This window comes from Trichomycterus rosablanca, chromosome 4 (assembly GCF_030014385.1).
Source record: "Trichomycterus rosablanca isolate fTriRos1 chromosome 4, fTriRos1.hap1, whole genome shotgun sequence".
In the NCBI taxonomy this organism is placed as follows: Eukaryota; Metazoa; Chordata; class Actinopteri; order Siluriformes; family Trichomycteridae; genus Trichomycterus; species Trichomycterus rosablanca.
The window spans coordinates 1,055,026-1,068,287 of NC_085991.1; the positions used below are offsets into that span (position 1 = coordinate 1,055,026).

Below are 13,262 nucleotides of genomic sequence, written 5' to 3' on the forward strand. Positions count from 1 at the left end.
CAAAAAACTACTCAATTACAGTAACACGAGTAAATGTAATTCTTACTTTCCACCTCTGCAACCAACGTGTAAAACATGACGTTAAAATCCTAATAAACAAACAAAACGTTAATGCTGCAGAATCTTTGTTTTTATAAGAAGTTATGTGGATATTTGTGGTAAAACGTTTGTACTTTGGGATGCTTTTGGTTTTGTGTGAGTCTGTTGCGCGCTCTCGTGTGCTCGTGAACGGCCGCGTGCGCGCGCAGACAGTGTGCACAGAGCGTCTGGAGAGCGTCTGAGAGAAACTGAGAAGAAATGTGTGTCGCCCGTGGACTTAGTACACTCGGCTGAACTTTACACTTATTCACAAAACGGCAGCTTTACTACAAATCTGACGTGTTTAGCGATGATATTTTGCGCTGAATACCTGTTTTAAAGTTTTATTGAGGGTCAATCCTCGAGCGGACGCTTGGTTAAAGCACAGGTAGGTGAGAGAGAGAGAGAGAGAGAGAGCGGTGTGTATAGTGTAGTGTGTAGTCTGATTTCTGTGAGGGAACCCGGACTGTTTTGGTGTTAGCACAGCTGCTATATCAAAAATAAACGTAAGAATTAATACGGAGATGATTTATATAGTACTATTTAATAGAATCTGACTGAATTTGTGCGTTTTATTTCTATACATTTTTCCTCACAGACCTCAATTTTAACGGTTTTAACCGTCGCAGGATGCGGTTGCTTAGCAACGCAGTCACTTGCAACTTTCAAACTTCAGCCGACACCTCTCGTGAGCGCTCGCGCTGACGCACGCGACAACCCACTGACCAGCGCAGGTGATGAACCACGGATCACGTGACCGCCATTCATTCATTCATTCATTCATTCATTCATTCGAGGCGAAACTACTACAGGTGAATGTTATTATTATAAATGCATTCAAGAATGCTTTCTGACATATATTTTGGACACGGTGGTGCCGCTGGTAGACCGGGTGCCACACGGCGACATGGGTCGTTGCAGACCAGGGATCGATTCTCATCTCAGGTCACTTGAGGAGGGTCCATCTGGGTTCCCTCCAGTTGCTCCAGTTTTCAAACAACACCCAGATGCATTGGCTGCTCTAAATAACCACCAGGTGTAAGCGAGTAGTTGGGTAGAGGGGGGCAAAGCACCCACCAGGAACCTGACCAGGATGAAGGAGTTAGTTACACACAATAATGGCTAGACTGTAGGCAGTTGTACCTAATACACCTACTGGAATGTTTGTTCATTCAGGACAGAGGAACAGTCATTCACATCCAATCCACCCTCTGCATGCATGAGGAGGGTCCATCTGGGTTCCATCCAGATGCAAAAACACTGGATTGGCTGCTCTAAATAACTAAGGAACTATAAGATAACTAAGATCCCTTTAAGATAAGAATGCAACTACCAGGTGTAAGTGAGTAGTTGGATTGGCATCCTGTACTGTGCAGTTGTACCTAATACACCTACTGGAATGTTTGTTCATTCAGTCATTTTCACTAACCCTATTATTCTGGTCAGGGTTTTGTTCAGTCTGGGGCCGTTTGGCTACAATAGACGCGGTTCAGAAATACACCCAGGTCAGAGAAACAGTCATTTACATCCAATCCACCTTCTGCATCGCATGTATTTGGAAGCTGCAAAGAAACCACTCACTCTACAGTATATCAATATCAGTTATGAGACTCAGGCCAGCTCGATGTGAAAAACCCTGGTTATTACCATGTGGTGTGTGAGGAGGCGCTGTAAGTGTGTAGGCTGTGGATCATAGTGTGTGTGTGTGTGTGTGTGTGTGCTGTCTTTAGAACACAGCATAGGCACTTTATTTAAAAAGGGCTTTAAATAAGTGCATGGGACGTGTTTTTTTTTTGGATCTGCTGGTTTTTGATTGATTTTGTACGTGTGAGCCACCAACAGTGGTCCAAAATAAGGCGAGACTCAGAACAGGATTTGGTGGATTTATTATTACATATAATAATAATAACATGTTATTACATACATATAACACAACATAGAACAATGTTCAAACATGTTAATGAAATGTGTACAATCATTGCTTTATTAAAATTGATCAAAGTGATTACACACAGCGAATGGTGCATTTAATGATAAGAGCTGCCCACAGGCCAGGCTGTACTATATAATTTTTTATCTGGATTTAAAAACAGTAATTAAGCTATAGAGCGTTCCTAATAACCTCTGAAGACACCTACAGGTTTTAGGGACAATAAACGAAAAAATCCGTCCACCAGATGAGCTGTGAGTGATCTTAGGGATTAAAAGAAGTCATGCATCGTCTGAACACAGCGGTCAGAATGGACTGTGCCGTCAGGACGTCAACAACACATTTGTTAAATAAGGATTAAGCAGCATTAAGTTTTAGACCAAGGGCCTTCACTGTGGCTTCTGAGATGTTAGTCATGATGTTACCGTGCTAAAAGTCAAACAATTTAATGTAATCAAACAGCTGAAACTGACCGATCTTTATTATCAGCATAGCGAGATCGCGTCTATCCCGAATAAAGAGACTGGATAGAGACAAAGAACTGCTTCAGCTCCAGAACAAAACCTTGTGTGTAAAGATGCAGGTCCAGGCTCACCTGCTGATCATGTTTACATCCTCTCAGTCAGTTCTGACAGCTCAGCATTTCTCCAACACAAACACGTGGAACTCAGTGGATTATCCACCAGCGCTGTGGGGTCGAGAGTAAAACGGATTCCTCTAGTATTTTTTAACTTACCTTGTACTGATTTTACCCACCGCATCTGTAGTAGTGAAACAATTGCATTAGCTGATCAGTTCTATGGAGGCGCTATGTGCTGGCTTGTGTGTGTGTGTGTGGGTTGGTGTACATCACAGATCTCAGTCTCTCTGAGTTCTTCATTATTGCTCTTATATAGGACCAGTTGAACTATGTGATCATGTCTCGTTATCATTTAATTCAGATATATTTCTGTCGTGCTGTTTTTTTTAATTCTGGTCGTTTTACAACTCCTGTATTTAGTGCAGAAAATGTGTGGCAGTGTTACTATATTTTAATAAAAGTATTTTTAGCATAATCACTGTAATAACCACCATCGTTTAGTACATTGATCTACCGACACAGTGCTAATTTATTATGTAAAATATCATACACTACTGAGTCTCTATTACTCTATTACTATTATAGAAAAATACTTCTTAAATAATTTAATAATAGAACCAAAAAGTAAATGATGCTATAAATTCATTTTTTCCCAGAATTAATTGATATAAAAGTATATAAGTGGTTTGTTTCGGTCAAGCTGTAACACACGCTGTGATTTTATTGTTGTTTGATTTTATTTTACACCTAGTCTAGACCAATTTAACTAGTTTTTCTTTGCTGTTTGATATGTCTGGTTTCCTCCATGAATTTTCTATATTATTTTCTTTATTTACTATGTTAATGCTTCTTTTTTAAATATATGATGTTGATTCTGCTCTTACAGTCGCTTGTAAAGTAACTCTGGATATCTAAAATCTTGTATAAAGATACAGACCTTAATTTCTATTATTATTACATTATTACTGCCCGATCATTTATTATATTTAACCAGTTTAGGAACCAAAAAAAGTTTTGCTTTTTATATTATTTTATAAGCCTACATTTTACATGTGAAATGAAATAAAACAAAAGCTAAGCTTTTAAATGCTGATAGTAAACAGAAATAAATGCTAAGAATAAGTACATTATTATTTGGTATTCCAGTATCAGACAGGTATAAATACGCCTCATGATTCCCTGCATTACAGTTCAATTGTTTTATTAACTAATGAAGCATAAATGTGATTAAAATAGAATGAAACCATGATAAAGCATGCAAGTTTATTTTGGGATAATAAACAGTACTGAATATGTAACATAGTTTTCATTTTTACTAAATTTACTCAAGTTGGTAATAGTCATGAAGAGATGCTGCATGAGTGTGTGTGTGTGTGTGTGTGTGTGTGTGTGTGTGTGTGTGCGTGTTTACACTTTCAAGCTCAGCTTCTGTTTGTAAACACTTGAGTCATGTGACCGACTCTCTTCCCTCCACATCAGAAATTATTCATTTATTTTATTTATTAATTTAGTGAGAAAAGACTGAAGAGTTTTAATTCATTTCATATTTACAGTTCTACAGTATTGGATTCCATTTATTTAATGCACCGTGTTTATAAATGCTGACATAATATTTAATATCATGACGAGATAAAGAACATTTAAGGATTTTTTAAATAGCGTGATTAGAGATATCTAGTAAAGTTCTGACTCAGCAGGAGAGAGAATGTTGTTTTATTTCACTGATACACAAAATCTTCTCTGTACCTTCAGAAATTTACTGCACAGTTACAAACAGCAGATAGAAATGATACAATTATTAACTTTAACAATTATTAACAATAAAACAGTCTGTTAACACTGTGAATAACCGAAAGTTATGAGATTAATAAAAATGTTGTTCTAAACTTTCTAACGATTAATTGTTTGGAAATGAAAAAAATCATGTCGTTTTTCTTGAGCAAATCACTTTTGCTTATTTAAAAGTTTTAATTTATTTTAGTGTGGTTTGTGAATTTAGATGATGTTACATAACTGGCAAAACATGATAGGTTTAATCCATTTTTCTGATATTTTAAGTTTTAATATATTTAAGAAACCTTTTTAAACGCATTATGTATTTTATTGTTTAATGTTGAATGATAATAAGAAATAAGCTTATATTATTTTTGTGTTCAGTCGTGTTACCCAAAGATAACTGAAAGCAGATTTTTTAAATGCATAACAAATGTGACTCAATTAATCAATTAACCAACAATAAATACATTGAATATACATATATACTGTACATGAAGTATTTAAACGTGTGTTATTACGGTGTTTGGCATGTTCTCGCAGTTTCCTCTGGGTACTCTGGTTTCTTTCAACCTCCAAAAAACATGCAGAAGGTGGATCAGCTGTTCTGTTTAGCGTGTATTCCTGCTTTGTAACCAGTCGGTTTTGGATGGCACTGGAACCACCACGGCCCTGATCAGGATAGATTTGTGATCACACGTTCTTTGTTATTTGCAGGCCGGTGTGTGACATTCAGGACGTTTCTGATGTTACCTACAGTCCTTACAGCCACATTCAGAGGTGAGTAAAACCAAGTCATGTTCAGTCAATCAGAGGAACCAGCTCATTACTTCAGACATGAGTAGCTCCAAACCGAGCAGGAGTCACATAAACTTAATGATTTTATATTAACATGGACATTGTAATAAGCTTAAAAAGTACCATTAAGATAAATGTAAGCAAATGAGTAAGTGAGAATGTAAATGTGAGTGACCACCACATTCAGCTACTATTGAAGAAGAGAAAAAAAACTAAATATCTAAATATTCTTCTTCTTATATGTAACTGTCCTCATGCTAATAAGTGAAGCGTATAAATCATGTTCAGCCAAACTGAGATGAGAACCTTTTATTCATCAATTAACAACTGTGTAAGAGAATCTTTAGTCAGTAATCAAGAGTGCATTTCACATCACTTTCACATTTTATGAAGATGAGAGGAGCAGCATATGAAATAAAAATCCCCAATTATTAAATGTATTAAAAGAACCATCTGCCCCTGAGCTTCATATTAACATGCTGCAGGTTAAAAAGTGCTGAGGTTTGATGTGCTCACGATGCTTACGTGTGGGTTTGTTGTGGTGTTTATCTCTGATTGTGTGGTTGTAATTAATAACAGTTTATTATTCTCAAAGTTTTGAATTGTTATAATTTTAATTTAATTTAAGTGATTCGGCTTTATTTTGATTTATGCTTTACTGTGTGTGAAGCTTGTTAATGTACCCCGCTGAAAACAATGCCTGTGTGTGTGTGTAAAGGATCATTGTCCAGTTCTTCAGTGCTTCAGTGACTGAAGTACACACTGTTCCAGTAGATTATTAGCTTTAAACCTGCGTTACCGTTACATTTAGCAAGGTGAAAAGATGTCGAGGTCCCCTACGATTCTACAACTGTAATGTTCAGTTTACTAAAACTGTAGTTCGTCTAGGTGTGCAGAGTTAAAAAACCTAATGATTCATGTTTAATAAAGACGCTGGTGCAGACTGTGTAGAAACGTATTTTGCCAGCTACGATCTACCTATGCAGCCATTCAAAACTTGGCAATGTCACAGAAGAGGTTTAAGGGAGTCTGGGACTCTTTAGATTTACTTTATAGATTGTTCTCTACACTTGGTTCCTACATCCCAGGGTATTTTTAATATTAAGGAGATGTTCCAGGGTATGATCTGTTCTGGATCTTTATGCCGAAAAAATCCCACCGATTGTTCAGGCTGAAGCAGAAGAGAATCTTGGAGCAGCAGTGGCCCTCAGAAGTCTAAAATACACCAAATCCTGTTTCACTGGCGTGTGGTTTAACTCTGGGATGCTTGTAAGACCTGGTCTACACTTATTTGGAGACATTTGGAGTCTCTGTATTATTCTGATAGTTGTTATATCAGGGGCCCAAAACGAGTCCCCAAATGCTGTGTGCTTCAGTTTGTTGTAATATTAATAATAATCTAACAGAGCAGCTTCTGTTGCAAGGTCACAACAAAAAATGTGTGCTGTCATTGTTCCTATAGCCTGATACAACATGTGGTGGAGGAGTTATTAGGTCTTATAGCAGCAGGTATGAATGACCTTCTGCTGCGCTCCTTGTTTCTGGGTGGAGGTATCAGCTGGGAGCTGAAGGTTGATTAGGCTGTTGTGGAGCGGGTGAGAAGCATCATCCACGATGTTCAGGAGCTGATCCAGCATCCTTCCCTGAGTTGATGCAGCGAGTATAGTATCTGTAGTAACCGAACTAGCAGGACCCAGTTGCCTGGGGCACCAGAGCAGTAGGGTCACCAATCAATCTGCCAGTTTACAAATCAATAGAATGAGTGGAAGAGTGTGTCAGTGCAGGAATGCGTTACAATTTTGTTTCGTGTGTGAATCAGGCACAACTCCCAGTTCCCAGTTTAATTGAAGCAGATGTGTTGCAGCATCTGGAAAGCGGGCTGGTTCTCACAGGTATGCAAACCCAGAGGACTGTGGTACTCACAGAGCCCTGACCTCAACCTTACTGAACACCTCTGGAATGAATTGGAATGTCGATTATAAACCAGGTCTTGATATCCAGCATCAGCGCCTGACCTCACAAAAGCTTTTGGATTAAATGAAGTCAGTCAGGAGTAGAAACTCTAAGCATTTGCATTTCAAAAGTTCAGCGTGTCCTTCAGGAGTCACACACCTGGTTAACTCAGTCCTCATCACCTGTCGTCTCCTGAGATCTAATCCACATTCCACAGATTTAACATGAGAACCTTACAGACTCTATCAAATATCTAACACTCTCTCATTGTTTAAACTCATTAACACCGCGCCAGTCGCTTTTCCTCTCCGATGCCGACTTGCTAAAGCGGGTGTTGACAGCTGGAAACACGGAACGAGCGATTAAAGCCTCGCCACTCAAATCACTTCACAAACACTGCATTAGCACTGCGCCCTTCGATAAGCCCGAGCCCAACCCGAACACACAAACCTGCCCCATATCAATTTCACGTTTCAGCACACAGAGCTTCAGGTTCAGACCAAACACGACCTCGACCGCACCGTCACCTTATCTCCTATCAATTAGAGCCTAAAGAGGATTAACCTCCAGCGCAGAGAGGAACGAGCCGCTGAATAGCAGGGGTCACCCAGTCCCTCATTAGTGACGACCCTGATCTCACTCACTGTCACGCTCTCATCTTCTCATTTATTTGCTAATTTCCTCGAGAAAATGAGCTGATCCCGTGCTTCCAGTCTCCCATCCCACCTACACCACCAGCCCTCCTCCTTCTCCAGGGCTGGAAAGACTTTAAGAAGGAAGGAAAAAAGAAATGGAACCAAACAGAGGAATCGAATTTCACACTTTCATCAGCAAATCAAATCGAGGAGAACTGAGTATATACACTATTAACCCCATTAGAATCAGAACACTGATTGTGATACTTCTCATCAAACATCAGTGTCTGACTTCGGGAATGCTCTTTTGATGGATTGGTCACAAATCCCCACACATAAACATCAAAAACATTGTGGACAGCCTTTCCAAAAGACTGGTGACTATAGCTGCAATAGTGGCATCATTAATGATTGTATAATTGGAACAGCATGTTCTACAAAGCTCATGGTCAGGTGTCCACAGACGTTTGGCCGTGTTGTGTACATACATGTATTCATGGATCCATGAACACTTCATCACATACAGGCTTTCCATTTGAACAAATTCAGACAAGAACAACAAACAAAACAAGCCCCAGGAAGTGAAACCAGGGAGGAAATGATGATCCTCTAAAACATAAAAACACAAAACATGAATATAAATAAAGAAACGCTGGAGAAAATAGAGATGTAATGATAATCCAGCGCTCCGACTTATGTTGTGTGGAGGAACATCAAACCGGAGCTGATGAATAACTGACATGATGCACACGCTCCAAAGGTCTCAACTCAATATTAAAAGCTACTTTTATTTATTTAGTTATCAACAGCTCTACAGATAAAAAACCAAACTTTACACTGGATAGGTAGGCTTGTTACTTTACTGATTGATCAGCCAGTTGCTGATTCACTAATTGATTCTGTCACTTTCTGATCAGCCAGTGTCAATCAATTAATATAATTTCCAATGTTTTGGTTGTTTTAATGAAACGTGCTGCACTTTCACTGAAGGATCTGAAAACAGCTTCTGAAGCCGAGGCTGCTTATTATTATTATTATTATTATTATTATTATTATTATTATTATTATTATAATTATTATTATTATTATTATACTGAACACAATAACAGGAATGCGGGGACAGTAAATACAGCAGTTTTAAATGGATTCTAAAATAATTTCTTATTTCTAACATCTCATACAGATTCTCTTCTCTGTTTTTGATTCTTGATGAGCAGATACAGATCCCGTCTCATGCAGACAGACAGACAGACAGACAGACAGACAGACATAACTCTCCAAATTGCAAACATATATTGCTCAACCATAAACAAATTTAAAACACAATAAGGACGGGGCACAGAGGGGCTTTGCTAAATACAAATATGGAATTAAATACAGTATAATGTACAGTATAATAACATGTACACTGATTAGGCATAACTTTATGACCACCTTCCTAATATTGTGTTGGTCCCCCTTTTGCTGCCAAAACAGCCCTGCAACTGTGCTGCTCTGTGTATTCTGACACCTTTCTATCAGAACCAGCATGAACTCCTTTAGCAGTCTGAGCTACAGGAGCTCGTCTGTTGGATCGCCCCTCACGTGCATCAATGAGCCTTGGCCACCCATGACCCTGTCGCCGGTTTACCACTTTTGAAAGATACTGACCACTGCAGACCGGGACACACCCCACAAGAGCTGCAGTTTTGGAGATGCTCAGACCCGGTCGTCTAGCCATCACAATCTGGCCCTCGTCAAACTGGCTCAGATCCTCACGCTCGTCCATTTTTCCTGCTTCTAACATCAACTTTGAGGACGAAATGTTCACCTGCTGCCTAATATATCCCCCCCACTAACAGGTGCCGTGATGAAGAGATAATCAGTGTTATTCACTTCAGTGCTCAGAATGTTATGGCTGATCGGTGTATAATTTATACATAATAGTATATGCATACATATACACGTATACATACATAGAAACTGGAACACCTTTGTGATTCTGTTATTTTATTAGGCTACAACATGATGCTGTGTGTGTGTAGGCGTGTAGGTGTGTGTGTATGTACGTGTGTGTTGGGTGTTTTTACTGTATTGATGCTTCCTTCCTGCTGACCCTCTGGATGAGGTGATCAGTCCACCTGCATGTGATGAAGTGAAGAGAATCTTTCACACCATTAAAGGGAGGAACCATGGTGGTGCTGGTAGTGTGGGTGCCTCCCAGCAACGTGTCTTCCGGGGTCCTGGGTTCATTTCTTTTCTTTCTGCTCATGTTATATCAGTGTCCACCTGTGTGTCCTCCCACCTTTCAAAACACTCCGAATTCAGTGAATGCGAGAGTGTGTGATGCAGTGTGATGGACTGGCGTCCTGGACAGGCTGTGTAGAAACGAACAGGAAGTAAAATTAGAAAATGAATCCACAAATCACGAGGATTTAATCATTAGTTTATTTCCTCCTTCAGACACGACAGAGATGGACATTAATTACTTTCTATCTGAGGGTGAAAACTTTCCTCTCTCTCTCTCTCTCTCTCTCTCTCTCTCTCTCTCTCTCTCTCTCTCTTTCACTCACTTACTCACACACACACACACACACACACACACACACACACACACAGGTTAAGATTAGCATGAGGACTGTGAGGAGCTTTGTGTGTGTTTGCTGTGTCTGTCCTGCACGTCTGTTTAAACACCCACCAAACCAACTGAGAGAGGGAGGAGAGAGGAGGTGCGCTGAGTCCACGCCTGTCCTTTTTGGGTTGGGAAGGCCCCAGGTGGCATAGCTCTCTCTCTCTCTCTCTGTGTGTGTGTGTGTGTGTGTGTGTGAAATGTCAGCTCGGGCGGAAACTCGTCTCAGTGCTCTGAATGGAGACAAAGCACAGCGGACACACACAACTCTGCCCTTTATCTTTGGCCCCGTTGCCCTCTGAAACCTTTGATTAGCCGAGTAAGGAACGCTGACCCCCACTGCCCCTGCACACACGTACCCCCCTCCAGAGTGCGCACTTGGCCACCGCTGACCCCTCCTTCCGGAAACATTGTCCGCAGTAGGACAGTGGAAATGTAGCACGAGGCCGTCGGGGCAGCGACGCCGTGCACCTTGACCCGTCTAGACGTTTTTATCCGTTTCTGTTGCCAAGCAGATCAATGAACTCTGACCTTTTTATTTATTTTAATTATTTACTTTTTCTTCTCATTTTAAAGTGATTAGAGATTCAGAATGAAATTCATCTGTGGAAATGAAACGTAGATCCTTCAGAACTTTTTCCTCTGTGAGAACTGAATGTAAAATCTGACGACACAGGAACGACACATTTCAGACTCTACATCTTTATTTTCATTATTATTTTTATTTACACATATTCTTTTTTTTAATTCTTTTCTTTAATTTTTTTATCTGGTGGATCTGGGAAGCTCTGAAAATGCTGACAGTACAAAAGTTTTGCTTTTTCCTGTGTGATTGTGTAAGTAAGTTTTTCTGTTCAGTACGTTACTCTCTTTATTTACTTCTGTTAAATATTTTTATATATATTTTATCTTTTATTTCTAGTTTTATATTTTAATTTCTGTGAAATTTAAAACATTTCTTTTTCTGCTCTTGTAGCTACAATATTATTAAGTATTTTTATTTTATTACTATTTAAATGAGGTGGGACGCTTTTCCAGAATTATGTGTTTATAGTTTCTTATTTGTCGTAGTTACTGTTTGGTTTTTGTAATTTTCTGTGTACATGAAATGAAAAACTTTATGTTTTAAATTTTGTAATTGTAATTTTTTTTTTTTTTTTTTTTTTTAAAGTTTTATTTAAATTCTTCTTTTTTCTCCATAAAAGAATACAGATTTGTTAATGTATTTTGATAATTTTGTTTCCCTCAGTATTATTTTTGTGTTTTTTTTATTAAACTGAGCCTCAATTGCTCTACAGCAACATGCATCATTTTATTTAATATAACTTTTATTTATTTAACTGTATTTTTATGACCTACTGCTGAGTGCACTGATAGTTAAATGTTATGTATTACTGTTATTCATTTAAAAGTCTACTTAACCTGTTTTATTACATTTTAAAATAATAAAAACAACAAATTATAATGTTGCTACTAATAATACATTATTTTATTAATACTAAATAATACTTATAGTAATAATAATTATTAGATAATATTACAATAAACTAAATGTAGACTTTGATGTGTTTTAAATGTGCACCAACAATAATAATAATAATAATAATGAGCATGTTGGCTTGATTTTAATGTTAGATTCTACTCAGGTGTAGTAAATAGTAGTATTAATATAAAAACATTTAATTTTATTTTGTATTTATTACATACAATTCTCAGTATGTGAAGCATTTGCATGATTGACTCCGCCGGCCGCGTCCCAAACATTAAAGACACTTTGCTTTCGAAAGTGTTGGTGAAATGTAAGTTTGAATATCTGAGTGTATGAAGGTTTTATCCGATTTGTGACCACAGGGACCCTGAAATCACTGAAAGTACATGCAGTACCCGTGGTGGGCCGTGTTACCTTCCCGTCCCCACCCTGCTCTCACCCACATCATTCTCCTCGGGTTTCAGATCAGTCCGAGTTGCCCGTGCTGCCACTCACAAATCCCGAGCGGATCTTTGGATCTGACCCCGGATCAGTCCAAAAAGAACAAACGTGTTACTCAGAGCTGAGAAAATGGCAGCCGCGGTGCACTCCTCGCTCCACCTACCCCTCCATTTCCCTTTTCTTTTATTCTTCTGGTTTTTATCTCCTCCGAAACGAAAAGAATCGGTGGTTTAGTGACTCTGAGGTCATCACTACCACTGTTATGAGTTTTAATTGGTTAGCTGGTCATTGGTGGTGGTTTAAATAAAGGTGTGATTGTGTCAGGTTTTATATTTATATTCCTCAAGATGGTGGACGTTGTGAACACCCATTCCGCCATTTCATTTCTCGCTACCCTGCTCCTGAGGAATTTGGTGCCGGTTGCTGTCTGACAGAGTTATTTGCTCATTTCATTCACCCAAACGCTCCACCTGATTAATGTTGAGCTGCTAAATGTGTGAAGGTGTGTAATTAACGACTTCTCCATCATCTCTCAGATTCTCCTGCTACATCACGTGTGTGATTGACGCATTCAACCAAATTCTAAAATCATAAAACACAAATAATATTTTTTATTTAGCAAAGATTTGGATTTTTCCATCTGTAAAAATTTCTGATTTTATTGTACGGCGCCTTAGACGATGCTTCAAGTCTTTGAAGGCGCTTTATAAATAAACTTGCATCGATGGTTAGATATTTATCAGGATGCGTCTTTGGCACAATCCTGTCACTAATTACTAGTATTTTAATTAACAATTCTGTTTTCTGTTTGTTTTCTGAAAGAAAAACGACACAATCATACTGAAATATTCTTTCTGTCCTGGTACCTGGTCAGATCTGTGTCCGGTTTGTCATTTAGATCCATCAGGATGGTGAATTTCTTGGCGTTTCAGCGGTCCTGGTACAGTTTTAGTAAAATACATCAGTTACATGCAGCT

General features: G+C 38.6%; 1 long non-coding RNA gene across 4 annotated transcripts in view; it reads left to right on the forward strand.

The window, feature by feature from the left end:
• Nucleotides 1–263: 263 nt before the first annotated feature.
• LOC134312074 (uncharacterized) overlaps nucleotides 264–13,262 on the forward strand; it is a 42,597-nt gene continuing 29,598 nt past the window's right edge. For 2 of the 4 annotated variants that reach the window (XR_010011492.1, XR_010011495.1), the window contains exons 1-3: nucleotides 264–466; nucleotides 677–890; nucleotides 5,079–5,141. This is a non-coding gene — a long non-coding RNA (uncharacterized LOC134312074). The remainder of the gene's footprint in view (nucleotides 467–676; nucleotides 891–5,078; nucleotides 5,142–13,262) is intronic. The other 2 variants (XR_010011494.1, XR_010011493.1) reach the window with 2 other exon arrangements.